This window comes from Cervus canadensis, chromosome 26 (assembly GCF_019320065.1).
Source record: "Cervus canadensis isolate Bull #8, Minnesota chromosome 26, ASM1932006v1, whole genome shotgun sequence".
NCBI classification, from domain to species: Eukaryota; Metazoa; Chordata; class Mammalia; order Artiodactyla; family Cervidae; genus Cervus; species Cervus canadensis.
In genome coordinates, this window is record NC_057411.1 from 5,407,573 (window position 1) to 5,424,411 (window position 16,839).

At 44.0% G+C, this 16,839-nt stretch overlaps 1 pseudogene across 1 annotated transcript; it reads right to left on the reverse strand.

Moving 5' to 3' along the window:
- Positions 1-10,330: 10,330 nt before the first annotated feature.
- Positions 10,331-16,836, reverse strand: LOC122428002 (annotated as a pseudogene). Its single transcript, XR_006265627.1, has 3 exons — positions 16,779-16,836; positions 15,094-16,274; positions 10,331-14,209 (listed from the first exon to the last, which is right to left on the reverse strand). The product of XR_006265627.1 is annotated as a nitric oxide-associated protein 1-like (transcript).
- Between the last annotated feature and the right edge of the window lie 3 nt (positions 16,837-16,839).

Genomic DNA, 16,839 nt, shown 5'->3' on the forward strand with positions numbered 1-16,839 from the left:
TCAGTGTAGCAGGAAATAGCAAGTCTTGAGAGAGATTTTGTTAAGAAGCTGTGGCTTGAGAAAGGTTCAGACTTAAAAAGAAATTGCAAGAGTGGTATACCCTGAAATCTGTGTACCCCTTTGGGATCCACCAGTCATACTTCTAGTAGGTACACATTATGTAGTGGAACCCCAGAAATTAAGTTGCAAGCATACCTCTTCATCTCTGAATACTTCAATTTGTATCTCTTAAAGATTAGGGCATTCTCTTGTACAATTACGTTATAATGATGAAATTCAGGACTTTAAACATTGTGAAGTCACTCAGTCATGTCCGACTTTTTGTGACCCATGGACTGTAGCCTGCCAGGCTCTTCCGTCCATGGGAATTTCCATGTAAGAATACTGGAGTGGGTTGTCATTTCCTTCTCTAGGGATCAAACCCAGGTCTCCCACATTGCAGGCAGGCTACCATTTGAACTACCAGGTAATCCCTTTAAAGATTAGTGTAGTCTTTAATCCACAGTCTGTGTTCAAAGTGTGCCCCATGAAACACTAACCTTTAACAGCCTCCCCGCTCCTAATCCCTCATCACCTTTGGTTGTCAGTTTTCTTTCGTTGGAAACAACTCCACAGCTTTCGTCCTTGACAACATGAAGAGTTTGAGGAGTGCCTGCCCGCTGTCTGGAGTATTGTAATTGATTCCTCATGCTTCAGAGCAGGCCATGCATCTTGGCAGGAATAGTAAGTACTGGCACGTTACATCAGAAGACACATGCTGCTGATACCGGTGTTTTAACTTCTATTATTTGATTAAGGTGTTGTCCATCATATTTCTCCACTGCAAAGTTATTTTTTCCCTTTATAATTCCGTGGGATGATATAGTGACACTATCTTATTCTTCAACACACCCATTGATTATATAGCATCTACTGATTCTTGCTTAAGTCAGTTACATAACTTGTGTGGTAACTGGTATTCTCTGTCAAGAACAGCTTTTTTCCCCATAGACCTAGGTTCTTGTTTCATGTGCTGAGCTACTCACTTTAACCTATTCAGTACTGGGGGATACCCTTCTAAGCTAAGTGAGTTCTCCAGGCCAGAATACTGGGCTGGGTAGCCTTGCCCTTCTCCAGGGGATCTTCCCCACCCAGGGATGGAACCCAGTTCTCCCACATTGCAGACGGATTCTTTACCAGCTGAGCCACAAGGAAAGCCTAGGAATACTGGAGTGGGTAGCCTGTCCCTTCTCCAGCTGATCTTCCCAACCCAGGAATTGAACTGGGGTTTCCTGCACTGCAGGCAGATTCTTGACCAACTGAGCTATCAGCTGCAAATTAAGACAGAGGTCCCTGCTTGAGTGTGAGCTACAACAGTAGCTGGAATTTGCCATTTCTAGTGAACTAGTGTGGGGATGCCAGCAGGATTTTTATCTGCATGGAAGAACAGAGGTTTTTCTGATGTGATACAGCACATCCTACATATATGCAGAGTAAGGCAGACAAGTTTACCTACCTAGTAGCAAGCATGGGGCCTTGCAGTTAACAGGAGCAGAGGCAGCTGTAGGGATTGCATTACTCAGGGACTGGAGGGAGCCAAGGGCGTGAGTCTGCACTGCTTGTTAGTGCTGAGATGGCCTCTTTGGTAGAGGTAGTGATGAACATGATTTTTCTGCAGGTCAGTCATGGCAGCAGTGGAGTGCTGAGGCGTGCGTGTTTCTGCTCTGTGGCCTGTGTGCAGGAGTATGAAATCACACTAAAGGGAGCTGCTGTTGGAGAGGAAGGGACTGGCTGACTTCACATATGAGTAGGCTAGCCTTATTCATGATCCGTCTGAGCCACCCCTGGGGATACCCGGAAATAACTGGGAAACATATTGCATGGAACTGGAGATCTCACATGAACATGCAGGAGTAATCCTTTTCTAAGTACCAAGCACTCTTCTGAGCATTGCATTAACTTAGTCCTCTCAGCGTCCCCAAGAAGTAGGCTGGTGTTCCCACTTTGCTTCCTGCAAACAAGCAAATTGCCTAATGTCCCGCAGTGTATGCCACACTGCTTTTCTGATTAAGTGAATATTATGTGGGGAGATGGATGCTGTGGTAAATGGAGCAACGAGGAGTGGTGGTGAAAAGGATTTCAGCCTAATCTGAAGGTTTTCGATTTATAATAATGTGTTATTAACATGATAAAGAGGGTACTCTTTAAGCAGCCTTCCCTGTATCACAATACCTAACCAGTTCATAATATCTACCCGGAAGCTAAACATAGCTTTTATATGCCCAGCAGGCTTTCTCTCCTGTTCTGTTTCTGTTTTTGTGCCAGCACCATACTGTTTTGATTACTGTAGCATGGACATGGACAACTGACTGGTTCCAAATAGGAAACGGAGTCTGTCAAGGCTGTATATTGTCACCCTGCTTGTTTAACTTATATGCAGAGTACCTCATGAGAAACGCTGGACTGGATGAAGCACAAGCTGGAATCAAGATTGCTGGGAGAAATATCAATAACCTCAGATATGCAGATGACACCACCCTTATGGCAGAAAGTGAAGAACTAAAGAGTCTCTTGATGAAAGTGAAAGACGAGAGTGAAAAAGTTGCCTTAAAGCTCAACATTCAGAAAACAAAGGTCATAGCATCTGGTCCCATCACTTCATGGCAAATAGATGGGGAAACAATGGAAACAGTGGCAGACTTTATTTTTTGGGGTCCAAAATCACTGCAGATGGTGACTATAGCCATGAAATTAAAAGATGCAAGGCACATTGTTATATTCACTAAGACAAAGCAATGTGGGAAAAAAAAACCTATTTGTCCTCTCCTTGAGAGCCCCAGACCCCTTTCTCCTCCTCAGGGACCCTGGACTTCTTATCAACCTACCTAGTAATTGACTCTCAGCATGTTATACTGCATTTTCCTCAAGGTGATGAACATGCTGAAACCTTGTGATGGATGAAAATGGCTACAGATTCTTGGCAGCCCTTCCTGTCAGCCTGAGTCCCCGCCGCCACTGCGGCTTGCTCTGACCAGTGGAACACAGCAGAGTGACGCTGTGCGATGGTGAGCTTCAGCCTCCAGAGGCCTTGTAACTTCTGCTCGTGCTCTTTCTGAACACCATCACCTGTGAATGAGCTTGAACTGGCCTCCCTGAGGATGAGATCCTAGGTGGAGTGAGCCATGGGAAAAGACCCAGATTTCCCAGCTGCTAACAGCCATCCCAGGTGAAGTTCCTGATATGGAGTGAGGTCTGCAAATGGATGTCCCGTAGAGCCTAAGAAGCACTGATCTGAGCTCAGATTAAACTGCCAGTCCAAAGAATTGGAACAAAGCTTGTTTCAAGTCACTAAATTTGGGGGTGGTTAGTCACTCAGCAACGGATGTGGATGAGATGGTTGGATGGCATCACCGACTCAATGGACAGTCATTTGAGCAAACTCCAGGACATAGTGAAGAATAGGGAAGTCTGGCAGGCTGCAGTTCATGGAGTTGCAAAGAGACACAACTTAGTGATTGAACAACAGTCAGAGCAAAGCTTGTTTAAAGTCATTGTTTTGGGGTGGTTAGTTACTCAGCAACAAATATGGATACAAACCTAATTATGCCCTCAATGTAGTTTAAAAAGAAGCATTTCCAATTGACAAATGAGCAACTGTACCTAGAACTTTCTGAACCCATGCTGAGTTAGTGAGTTAGTAAATGGGACTGTTAAGCAGCATTGTTTTCTTTTGTTGAGCAATCTCATCCAAGTTCCCATGCTATAAATTTTGTGCTTATATCTTGGAATTAATTTACATAATAGTTTTTTCATCCAGTGAAAAAGACATTTTCTTTACCAAGTATTTCAGTAAAATATACTATCTGGTATTTAAAGGAAAGTAGTCAGCATTTCTCTAATTTTTCTTGTGTTGAATATTTAACCTTAAAGTGAACGATAGAAAATGATAAATCTCTTCCAGCTAGATGTGTGTGCAACTAAAATCCCCTTTTAATGAAAGTCAGTAAGATATGAAAAGGAATAGGAAACAGGATGAGTGCTCAAGGAGAAAGGCAAGGCCATTTTTAAACAATTTTAAGGCCAAATTAATTTTTTAAATAATTGTTTTTGAAGCTATTTGACATGTGAATAAATAGAAACCACTAGTTTTTTAAAATCAATTTCTTTTTTAGGATAGTTTACTGGTGTATTTCTTTGTGTATTTGCATTGCAAATTTCCTGTGAATCAGAATTGTGGGTCAGGTTCTCCACGCATGCTGTGATCTGTCCGTGGTACTTGGCAAAGCTCACTAGCAGTGTGTAAACATTCCCAGCCAGTCCCGAAAGCACTTTCGATTTAAAACTATCTGAGATGGTAAGACGGCACAGAATTCACAGTGGGACACAGTTTGGACAGCACTGCTGAAGTGAGCAAGGGTGCAGCCCATCTCGCACTCACGTGCTAGCTCTGGAGTATTCTTAGGCTGGGATTGTATATGGGAGGATTCAAAGGAAGCTAGAGGGAGAACTAAGTGGCACTAACAATTTCCAAGGAAATTGTTACCTTTGAGATCTTCAAAATGGGCTGCTTTTCTGAGATGTGTCCCTCCTAAGGTTGAAAAGTTCCCGCCTTTAGATTTGAGATGGATTCTAGTATATACAGGGACTGTTGTGTGGTGGTGATAACGCTGGGTGCTGTTAGAACTGTTACATATTTTGATTATGCTGGTTAATGAGCTTATACATACATTAAAATCCAGAGAACTGTACATCAAAAGGGGAAAAAGTGAAGTTTTACTGTATAATTAAACCCACAAGGTGCTGGAGCACAACTGCTTGGGTTTGTTTGGAATCACAGATCCATCACTCCTTAATTCTGAGCTAATTACATGAACCTTAGGTTGCAATCTCTAAATGCAGGTAATAACAATACCTCCAGCATGGGGTGGTTGTAAGGATTCAGTTAATGTAAAGTGCTTAAAAGTGCCAGGCTCGTTGTACATGTTTAAATAAGATCTATTAGTAGTATTAAAAGACTATAAAGAAATAGGCACTCTATGGGTTATCATATGATCATAGTAACTGTGAATAGCCTCAAATACAACTGTCCTGAGGTTCTGTCTTTAGGCAGGATAGGAAGAAAAGTGTCAGTGCTACTAAGCAAATTTAATTCTGCTGTCTTGCTATTTTTTAGGGAAGGCAAAACCAACTGCCGAAACAAAACGGTTCTCTCTTTTTCCTAATTCATTCATTCACGCTGGCTGCTTTCCATCATCTGCTTTCCAGGGACTTACTGAAAGCTTAGGAAGGATTTTGGCAATTTCTCATGTTCACAATCACTTGATGATGTCGTCTCTAGAACGTGTGTGTGTGTGTGTGTGTGTGTGTGTGTGTGTGTGTGTGTGTCTGTCTGTCTGTCTGTGTGTCTCTGTCTGTCTGTCTGTCTGTCTGGCCTCAGTTTTCTCAGCTCTACCAGTGTTTCTGGCCAGAGGTACTGACAGTATCTGATTAAGCATCATCTTATACCTACCAGGGAGAATACTACAGCGAAATGCTTCCACCAGGTTAAACAGCCAGAAGGTAAATTCTGAGAATTGTTTGAGAAGCAAAAGGAAACTTCTGAAAAACAGGAACATGTGGCTCCAAGACATGGGTTTTTTAAGGATGGTCTAGACCTAAAAATATTCAGATCATGAAACTTCTGTTCTAAATGAGAAAATATTGGTGGTCTTTGACATGAAGGGACAAAGTGAAGCATTGTTCCTATATGATGTTAAAATACTAATCTCAAGCCGTTCCCACCTACTGCCAGGCATCAGTGGGACAGATAGCAGGACAAAGATATTAAGAGCAGGCAGAGGTGCTGCTGGGCTCACACGGGCCCAAAGTCTTGTTTTTATTGTTTAAGCATTACTCTGACATTTGAGAGAAAACAATCCCTCGGAGGAGAGCAGCCAAGAGAAGATGGAGCAGTCTAAGAAAGAATGGAAATGGTTGTTGCTCCACAAGCCAGCCAGGTGGGAGGGAAGCCAGGGTAAATGAGCAGAGGCCGTCTACAAAACAGCTCGCCTCAGCTGGAGCACGGGGTGCCTGCTCTGAAGCAGTGAGAGGTCTGCCGTGTCTGGCCCCACTGGAGCTCCAAGTTAGTCATCTGCAGGAAACCAGCATGATTTCCATCCTGCAGAGAGTGAGTGATCAAGCACAAGCACCCAGGATCGCGTCTGCGCTGCGCTTCTCGGCTGTCAGGGGAAGTATTGCAAGTTACAGAGACAAATGAGACACTGGGGAACTACACAGTAAAGCCCCACTGATTGGTAGGGCTTGCTGTTGATTGTGATGAAAAACTAAATGTGTTAAAAACATCACTTTGTCTCAGAAACTGAAGAAAATGCTGCTGTTTTACAGAAGGGAGGAAAGATATGGAACTTTAAAAAAATAAAACTGCATTTAATATCAGAGAAGTCAAAAAGCTCTTTGATGGCACATTTTTTACTTCTTCTAAGGTGTCATGAATACAAAAGAGGTGACATGCTGAACACAAGTCTGCAGAACCAAGTAAACAAACTCGTATAAAATTTGCTTAATCATTTTCTAGTCCCTTGGAACAACCCCTGTTCTGTGGACATGAGGGGTTGTCTTGACACCTTGCCATTAATACCTGCTCTCCTGATTCCTGTGTGCTGCCACAGTATAAATGATTAGAGAGAGGAAGTCAGTCTTCATCCTGAGTTCAGTGGATTAGGAAGTATTAGGAAGCTGGCTGATGCTCAGAAGCCAACACAGTAACAGAACTTTCTTAAAGCAAATCCCCACTGGATCAATTGGATACAGCAACTGGGCTATCATTCTGGGCTGCACTAGGTTGCTGAATGTGTTATAAATTAATAGCAAATCCTAGCACCAGTCTCCACTGTCTATGCTCAGAGGGCCTTTTTCATCTGAGGTCTTGGAACCAACCTTTCTTGGCTTTCCTGCCTGTTTTTGCTGAGAATCATAAAAAGGATTGAGAAATATTTAGTGTCATTCCCTCATTTTATAGATGAGAAAATGAAGACCCAGAGAGATTAACTAATGTAACCAGTGAAACTGAAATTTACCTAGTAAATTTTACAGTTTGAAAGTTAGCAAGATACCTTGGAACATTTTTAGATATGCCTCAATCTAACCATAACCATTGAATATTAGAAGCAAGAGAAACCTGAGGATGTAAACTCTGAACATTTAAAAATGGAATCTTTGTCGATGTCTAAAAGCCTGTAAGTTTTCAGGTAAATAACAGCATCAGTTTTTGGGTTCTGTATTTTTCTAAGATGCACATTTACCGTATTATCTTCTTGTCTAGATTCGGGACTAAGCTACAAACTATGAACAATACATAGAAATGTAATGGTCACAATTTTAACTTGTAAAGTTAACAGTATTTCATTCTCCAAAGTAAACTAGAAATCAGCTACCAATCATTTTCTCAACTTGGGAAGCTACCACCCTCTAGAGGGTGGGTCTGGAAATGCCAGGGGGGTTTCACCAGTGTCACAGTGAGTAATGGGGCAGGGCGTTTATGCTACATGCTAATGGCATTTAGTATCTAGGGATGAAGGATGCACATTCCCCAAGGATGCACACCTTCCCCAGTATGCCAATAGTATTCACTTTGAAACACAACGAAAGTGAGATCTATGAAGTTTGTTTTTTTTTACCAGTTTCATTTTAAAATACCATTTATCCAACAATGACTTAGTGAGAAGGGGGCTAGAGTGTACCTGTTGACAGAGAACCTGGACTATTAAGTTCATGGTAAACTTGAGTCTACAGGAAGTTCATGGATCTGCATTTCAGGCCAGCCTACTCCACAAGCATTTATCTCAACACTGGGACCTGGGACTTGACTCACCAATTCATTGTCCACAGCTATAGTGCCACTTGCTCAACTAAGCATACATAAAGGTACAGACTTCTGACTGGTGTAATGTTTTATGTACACTGTTTACAGGCAAATGCTGAGAAAATAGCTGAAGTGCTCTTATCCTTGCAGAATAGATCTCAGATACCAAAAAGATATAAATCATTTTCTACGATCTTTGGGCACTTTTAGATTACATAAGGGAAACTTCTATTTGTTTTCCAGATTTCTTTCACTGTTTCTTCCCTTAAGTAATAAACATCTGACTCTGCATTTCCGTCTACATCCTCCAGCTTCCCCATGGTGGGGGGTGGGGGGTGTGTGGCCATCGAACTGTTGCCCACTGGGCACTGTGATGCGGGCAACTTCCAGCTCTTCCCTTCTTTTCAGCAGGGTAGCTGCGTGCTCTTCACTCTCTTCTCATTGCTGTGTAAGGATGACAACCTGAGCAACCGCCTTAGACCCAGAGACGGAAGCCATGGAGTGTTCCCCAGTTGGGTGCTTGGCTGACTGCTTGAAGCACAGCCACTTACTCATTTCTCTTTCATTTAAGCCAGTGTATTTTGGAGACACTGACTTTCTGCCATTTTCTCTTATGCCAACTGCTAAGCTGCTCTTCAGATTCTAAATAAGAAATGCCATCTGGTCTCAATAACAAATACTAGTGGGAGAAATGTATGTTACATTCAGGAGAATCCTGAATGTAACAGAACTCCTTTTTAGGTATGTTTGAACCACAGATACACACATGTACATACCCTACTTAAAAAAAACTGTGTTTACAAACTTAATTCATTAAAAAGAGGCATGGTCTGCTCATGGATTGGAAGAATCAATATTGTCAAAATGGCTATTCTACCCAAAGCAATCTATAGATTCAATGCAATCCTTATCAAGCTACCAATGGTATTTTTCACAGAACTAGACCAAAGAATTTCACAATTTGTATGGAAATACAAAAAACCTCGAATAGCCAAAGTAATCTTGAGAAAGAAGAATGGAACTGGAGGAATCAACCTGCCTGACTTCAGACTCTACTACAAAGCCACAGTCATCAAGACAGTGTGGTACTGGCACAAAGACAGAAATATAGACCAATGGAACAGAATAGAAAGCCCAGAGATAAATCCACGAACCTATGGACACCTTATCTTTGACAAAGGAGGCAAGGATATACAATGGAAAAAAGACAACCTCTTTAACAAGTGGTGCTGGGAAAACTGGTCAACCACTTGTAAAAGAATGAAACTAGAACACTTTCTAACACCATACACAAAAATAAACTCAAAATGGATTAAAGATCTAAATGTAAGACCAGAAACTATAAAACTCCTAGAGGAGAACATAGGCAAAACACTCTCCGACATAAATCACAGCAAGATCCTCTATGACCCACTTCCCAGAATATTGGAAATAAAAGCAAAACTAAACAAATGGGATCTAATGAAACTTAAAAGCTTTTGCACTACAAAGGAAACTATAAGTAAGGTGAAAAGACAGCCGTCAGATTGGGAGAAAATAATAGCAAATGAAGAAACAGACAAAGGATTAATCTCAAAAATATACAAGCAACTCCTGCAGCTCAATTCCAGAAAAATAATGACCCAATCAAAAAATGGGCCAAAGAACTAAACAGACATTTCTCCAAGGAAGACATACAGATGGCTAACAAACACATGAAAAGATGCTCAACATCACTCATTATCAGAGAAATGCAAATCAAAACCACAATGAGGTACCATTACACGCCAGTCAGGATGGCTGCTATCCAAAAGTCTACAAGCAATAAATGCTGGAGAGGGTGTGGAGAAAAGGGAACCCTCTTACACTGTTGGTGGGAATGCAAACTAGTACAGCCGCTATGGAAAACAGTGTGGAGATTTCTTAAAAAACTGGAAATAGAACTGCCATATGACCCAGCAATTCCACTTCTGGGCATACACACTGAGGAAACCAGATCTGAAAGAGACACGTGCACCCCAATGTTCATCGCAGCACTGTTTATAATAGCTAGGACATGGAAGCAACCTAGATGCCCATCAGCAGACCAATGGATAAGGAAGCTGTGGTACATATACACCATGGAATATTACTCAGCCGTTAAAAAGAATTCATTTGAATCAGTCCTGATGAGATGGATGAAACTGGAGCCCATTATACAGAGTGAAGTAAGCCAGAAAGATAAAGAACATTACAGCATACTAACACATATATATGGAATTTAGAAAGATGGTAACGATAACCCTATATGCAAAACAGAAAAAGAGACACAGAAATACAGAACAGACTTTTGAACTCTGTGGGAGAATGTGAGGGTGGGATATTTCAAAAGAACAGCATGTATACTATCTATGGTGAAACAGATCACCAGCCCAGGTGGGATGCATGAGACAAGTGCTCGGGCCTGGTGCACTGGGAAGACCCAGAGGAATCGGGTGGAGAGGGAGGTGGGAGGGGGGATCGGGATGGGGAATACGTGTAAATCTATGGCTGATTCATATCAATGTATGACAAAACCCACTGAAATGTTGTGAAGTAATTAGCCTCCAACTAATAAAAAAAAAAAAAAAAAGAGGCATGGTCCTTGGTAGGTTGAAAAGGGTGAGGGGGCTTTATTACAGTGATATTTAATAAAATGCAATGTGATGTACACAGTACATTCTATATAGTTCATCTTCAATGTGAACAGGTCAGCTTCATACAGCTATCTTTTTTTATTTTTCTGCAGATTGTACAATGTCAGAACTGTCCCTTGAGGTGTATAGCATCGGAGGTGCAGTCCTTAAACTTTGGCCTTACTGCTACCCAACCTATGTAGGCACACGACAGAATACAGATGGTGTAGGCAACCATCCTGTTAAAAACACCAAACACAGCTCCAGATAGAGACCCAAGGGAAGCTACTGCTGTCTCTCTCCATTTTTTTTTAAAGCATACAATGCATTTGTGAAAATGTACAGATTCATTTTCAGAGTAGGTTGCATCTTACAAATAATCTAGCATGTATTTCTTAAAATTTTCAGTTAATGTCGGTTAAGGCAACATATACATGCATATACTTCCATATTTTTATGCATAAAATACATATTTTTATACATGACTATAAAAATATGCTAAACATCAGTGTGTATGTGTTTGAGCTGCTCAGTCGTGTCCAACTCTTTGGAACCACATAGACTGTAACCCACCACGCTCCTCTGTCCATGGGATTCTCCAGGCAAGAATACTGGAGTGGGTTGCCAGTTTCTTCTCCAGGGGATCTTCCTGACCCAGGGATGGACCCAGGTCTCCCACACTGCAGGCAGTTTCTTTACCGTCTGAGCCACCAGGTAAGCCCAAAACATCAGGAAGGCTACATTATTCCCCTTTTGAAAAGTGCTTGGTATAAAATTATCTGCAGAGGAGAACTTGATGTCAGCCACTGCTTCAGATTCCTCAAATCCTTCATCTAATGTGATGTCTTAAGCAACAAGAGGAGGAAATCCTGCCATTCTTTCTTCACCCATTGGAACCTTCCATTGGGAGGAGATGAAGTTATTTGGAAATTCAAATGAAACCCCTGATAACTCTAATATTAAGTTAAGGCACTAATAAGATAATATTGTACAGGTTATCAAGAATAAAACCATTTTAAACATTAAACTATTGGGAAAAACCCTCAATCACTTCTAGATCAAATGAAAAGCCCAGGATCTCTGTGACAGGATGAAGCCTATGGATCCCAGTGATGAGGGCCCCATGGCATCCATCTGGTGGTCACCTCCAGACAGCAGAATCTTGTTTTATTAGCTTACACTGTTTTGACAGCCCTCCATAAAGCTTTAGACATAGTAACTGGGCAATTAAGGCAACAACCTTCCAAACACCTCAGTTCTTACAGGCCTAGCTAGACAGAAGTTACTCCCCGCCTCATTAGAATTGAAGGGTACCTGGTAAATGGGTAAGATTCAGCTCTGTGTTTACAAGTGTTTCCATGTATTGGAGGCATTAATAGATCTCTCTGTGTTTAGTACCAAGGACACAAAGATGGTACAATATGGTCTCTGATCCCCCAGGGAATCAGAAGGTGGAAGTAGAAGTAAATAATTTATAGGATAAGAAAAGCGATGAAAGTCATCTATTAAGTACTATGGTTGTGAAGAGAGTAATGAATGTGATTTGGTTAAGGGAAACATGAAGAGCAGAATTTTGAAAAATAGATTACTCAGTGCAAAGGTATTGTGGGTTAGAATCATGTACGGACACAAAATCTGGAAAAAGGATGATGAGTTCAGAGAACTGTAGTTTAACTGTGCAGAGTATGTTAGGTGTACGTGTGTGTGTGTGTGTGTGTGTTCTCTCAGTAATGTGGAACTAACAAGGAATTATATGCAGGAAAGAAAAGAATAAAAAATAATACTGTGACCAGCTTAGTATTTTGGAAAAGTTTGTGTAGTGCAGGTTTTGTCAACCTCAGCACTACTGACCTTTGAGGCCAAGTAATTCTTTGTCAAAGGAGACTGTCCTGTGCACTGCATGACTTTTAGCAGCTTCTTCTCGGTGTCCATCAGATTGTGAAAACCAAAACTGTCTGCAGGCTTTGCCAAACATTGCCTTGCGGTAAGAGTCAACCTGGTTGAGAACTACAGCTGTAGTGGAGTGGGGGTGGGAGGAAGACAATAAAACTGGAATCTAGGAAATACCTCATAATCTCAGAAAGCAGGCTACAGTTTGGACTGTGAGCCTGATCTCAGTGATGATTAGGAGGCAGGATTGACTTTGACTTGGGAGATGAATGAAAACCAGAAGGCAAGGCGGAGGCACAGAGCGGCCCAAGAAACTGTATGATGAGGGGAGAGAAACCTGAGTGTCACTTTGAGAAGTATCAGTGAGTCCACCCTGAAGACTACACAGATGCATGAAGGTGGGGCCCTCCCCTCAAATCCTACATGTGTCTGGAGCATCAACTTCAGGCCAGTTATTTCAATGGAGTCTTAATTTCACTCTGGCTTTTTTAGTTAGTCCAGAGAGAAAGAAGCATTTGCTTCTGCAGTCAGGTTGGTTTTATCCTGGTTGAAAGGCAGGTGTGTGTTTTGACTTATTTATAGTTGTATGAGCATTCATTAATGTAAATCATATCTGCATTGGATGCAGCTGGTGTTTTTGCAGGAGCTCTGTCCCAGCCCCCTCCTCATCACCACAAACACACGGCAGGGACAACGGTGCCTGGGCACTGGATCTTCTCCACAACCTCATGGTGTGGTCACAACAGACAGAGGTAGAGGACTTGCCCAAAGTCACACAGCTTCACTGAGTGGGGGGCAGAGCGGGACGTGAACCCAGCCTAGCTCCAGTGAGCTGAGCCGTCATGCACTACAGGCCAGCCGACGGTGTGTGCGCAGGTCTGCTTAAGGAGCCGCAAACCGGCTCAGCCTCTGGTGAACGTGGACCGATTTCAGCGGCACAGAAAGGCCACGGCAGGGACTGCAGAGGATGGGAGGTGAGGAGCAGCAGTCGGCGTGATTGCAAAGAAGAGGAAGGAGCGGGACAGAGTTTTGTTTTGTTTCTGAAAGATCAGAGAAATGTTCACACACTGCTTCACAGGTCAAAGGAAGGATCAAGTAACCAGGAGAGAAGATGTATGATAGCCTCTAAGTGTCTGTGATTGAACCTGGGAGGAGAGCTTTTCCACCCAGACAAGGGCTACTAAGCTCAGCACTCACATGTGGACCAGATGATTCCCTGTTGTAAGGGGCTGTCCTGTGCATGCATTATGCTTAGCATCATCTCTGGCCTCCACCCATTACATGCTGGTAGCATCACCCCATTGTGAGAAAATCCAGTGTCTCCTCACTCACATTATCCAGCACAACTTTTTGAAATGATGTGACCACTGGGCAGTTGAAAAGTGGCTAGTGCAAGTAAAGAACTAAATTTTAAAGTTTATTTAATTTTAATTAACTTATTGAAATAGCCACATGTTGGCTATTTAGCCACATAAGGCTACCATATTGGACAGTGTCACCTAGAGAAAACCCAGCTCTGTCAGTATCCTGGGATCAGTCCAATCCAACATCCCTCTTCTTATCAGAACCCATCTCACTTTATAGCCAAAATCCTCAAGGTGAACAAGGTCAGAGAGAGCTAGCTGATGGTGTAACAAAGATGGTTCTGTCCAACAAAGGCTTTTTATCAGGGCTGTGGGACTATCCACAGTGGGTGTTATTAACCTAACTATGCAACCATCAAAGCCTGTTGCCTCACCTTCAGTAGCATATGACCCATGTGCTTCTGATATATAGTATCCACCTTGTCCAACGAAACAGGAAGAAAGTTGGAAGCCACAACTATAAACCAAGCTGACTGGTTTCCCTTAAGAAAGAAAGAAGGAACTTATTTTATACAACAAAAATCTACCAACCAATATAAAACTGGTAAGTAAAAACAGGGTCTTAAAAGCACCTATTTTGCAATTATTACAGATGTTTCTTAAAGCCACCTATTTGACATTTCTTCTCAACAAAGCCACAAATCATATTGCATTAGTGAAGAATTCAAATGTTAAATCTGTATAGTAGGGACTTCTCTGGTGGTACAATGGATAAAAATCCACCTGCCAATTCAGGGAACATGGATTCCATCCTCCATCCGGGGAAGATTTCACATGCTGTGGAGCAACTAAGCCTGTGCGCCACAACTACTGAGCCAGTGCTTTAGAGCCTGGGAGGGGTAACATGAAGCCCATGTACCCTAGAGCCTGTGATCAACAAGAGAAGCCCCCTCACTGCAATGAAGAGTAGTCCCCATTGGCTGCAACTAGAGAAAGCCCACACACAGCAACAAAGACCCAGCACAACCCAAAATAAGTAAATAATAATAATAAAAATCTGTATAGCATTCTCATGAGTAAACTCAAGATATAAAGAGGAAGACAGGAGTGGAGGAGGAGTAGAAAGTAAAAGAAGGATTTTCTGGAGAAACAAAGGACTAAAGCTACAAGGGAAACCTCCAAGAGAGCAGACACTGCCTTGTCCCCTGGTTCAGTGTTTAGAACAGTGGCTTGAACATCAGAGTACTCTAATTAGTTCTACTGAAAAGTTACTACAACATATACTGAATTTACAAGCACTAAGCTGATATGGAAGAGAAATGTGACCAAAGTAGGAAAAGCATGTTTTTAAAGGGAAGCATCCCACCAGCCCCTGCTGGACATTGAAGAAGACAGAATGAGGTGCCTGAAACATGATCAGACTTACAACTTTTCTGAAAACGAAGGAGATGGGCGCCCCAAGGCTAACCAGGCCAAGGGGAGGTGGCGGCCCTGTCGATAGCCTCAGCGCCCTTGGCGATGCAGTAATCGGACTCCAGAAGCGTAGTGAAAACAGTGGACTTGCCAGCGTTGGTGGCGCCAACCAGGTAGACGTCGCCGCGGCAGCGCCAGGAGCTCTGGAGCACGGAGATCTTGGCGCTGATGAGCCGCACGTCTCTGAGCACCTTGCGGATCTCGGACGGAAGATTTGCATTGTCCTCCCCGTCCCATGGCCGGTCCCAGCTGAGATGTTGTGGCCTTCGGTAGCCACGGGGCGGCAGGAGCCCGGCGCCGATAGTCATCCCACAGTCGCTCCTGGAGTCGCTGCTGGTAGTCGGGAGTGTCCTGGGGCATAAGGGTCACCATGCTTCCCAGCACCATCAGCAGCTTGGGGCCCACCAGAGCGGGCAGATCCAGCAGGTCCACCTTGTACAGCACTAGGGCGGGCTCGGGCCGCCGCAGCGCGGCGCTCACCACCCCCGGAACTGTTCCGGCTCACCTGAAGGCGCAGGGCGCGCCGGTGATGCACCAGCACTCGGCAGTGCTGGCACACGGTCCGGGAGCGCCTGCTGGCCAGCCCGTAACTTCTGCAGCCGCCTCTCCTCCCCTCGCCGCTGCCGCCGTCGCGCCTCCTCCTCCCGCCGCTGCTGCAGCTTCCGCAGCTGGTCTTGGAGGGTCAGTTCCGGCTCCGAATCCCTGGACGCATTCGGGGAACAGAAAACTCTCCTCCAGGTCAGCCCCTCCTGGGATACCCCCAGTCGCCGTCGCGCCACGAGGAAGGCCACGTCCCAGGCCCGCTGGGGGCCGGGAGGAGGAGTCGGCTGCGCGTCTCCTGGAGGAGCGTCTCCCGGACGCCGTGGCGCGCTCCAGTGGGAGTGGGTCCCCGCAGGAAGCCGCAGAGCAGTCCGCACGCGAGGGCGCGGGCAGCATCATTATGCTGGAGAGGGCAAAGGGGCGGAGCCGCCTGGGGCAGGAGCACTGTGGCTGGGGAAGCCACGGGGACAGGCCCGGAGGACCTGAGGATTGTCGCCCTGAAGCTACTTCTCCCGCGTCTAATGGCGTGAGTTCTCTGGATGAAGGCTCTATGGCCCAAGAACCCATCTGAAGCGGAGATCAAGACATCGGGGACTTAAGACTAGAGTGTGTTGGTGGAATAGGCTTGCGAGTGAGGGTCTGTTCATTTTCAGGCTTCTTCAGCGCGCCGCCGCTGGCACTACCCGCTAGTAAAAAATCTTATTTTTAAAATCTTAGTGTTTTTCGTCTTTGCAACTAGGAGAGGAAAAAAAAAAAAGTTGAAAATCGAATGCCGCAGACTTATAGCCACAACAGAAACCTTTTATTAATACATCTTCTTGGCTTTTCCCCCCATGTGTCATTATGCGTGCGCGCTCAGTCGCTTTAGTCGTGTCCGACTCTTTGCGACCCCAGGCTTCACTGTCCATGGGATTCTCCAGGCAAGAATACTGGAGTGGGTAGTCATTTCCTTCTCCACGGGATCTTCCCGACCCAGGGATCAAACCAGCGTCTCCTGCATTACAGGCGGATTCTGTATGGCTGAGCCACCAAGGATCCCTTGTGTCATTATGTAACAGGACTAAAAAGCAAAAACTTTTCATTGCCTATATCCGAGGCCGAGCGTGTAGGAGCGATCATCCCTGTCTGTAAACCGCTTGAAGCGTCCGCCTACCATTTG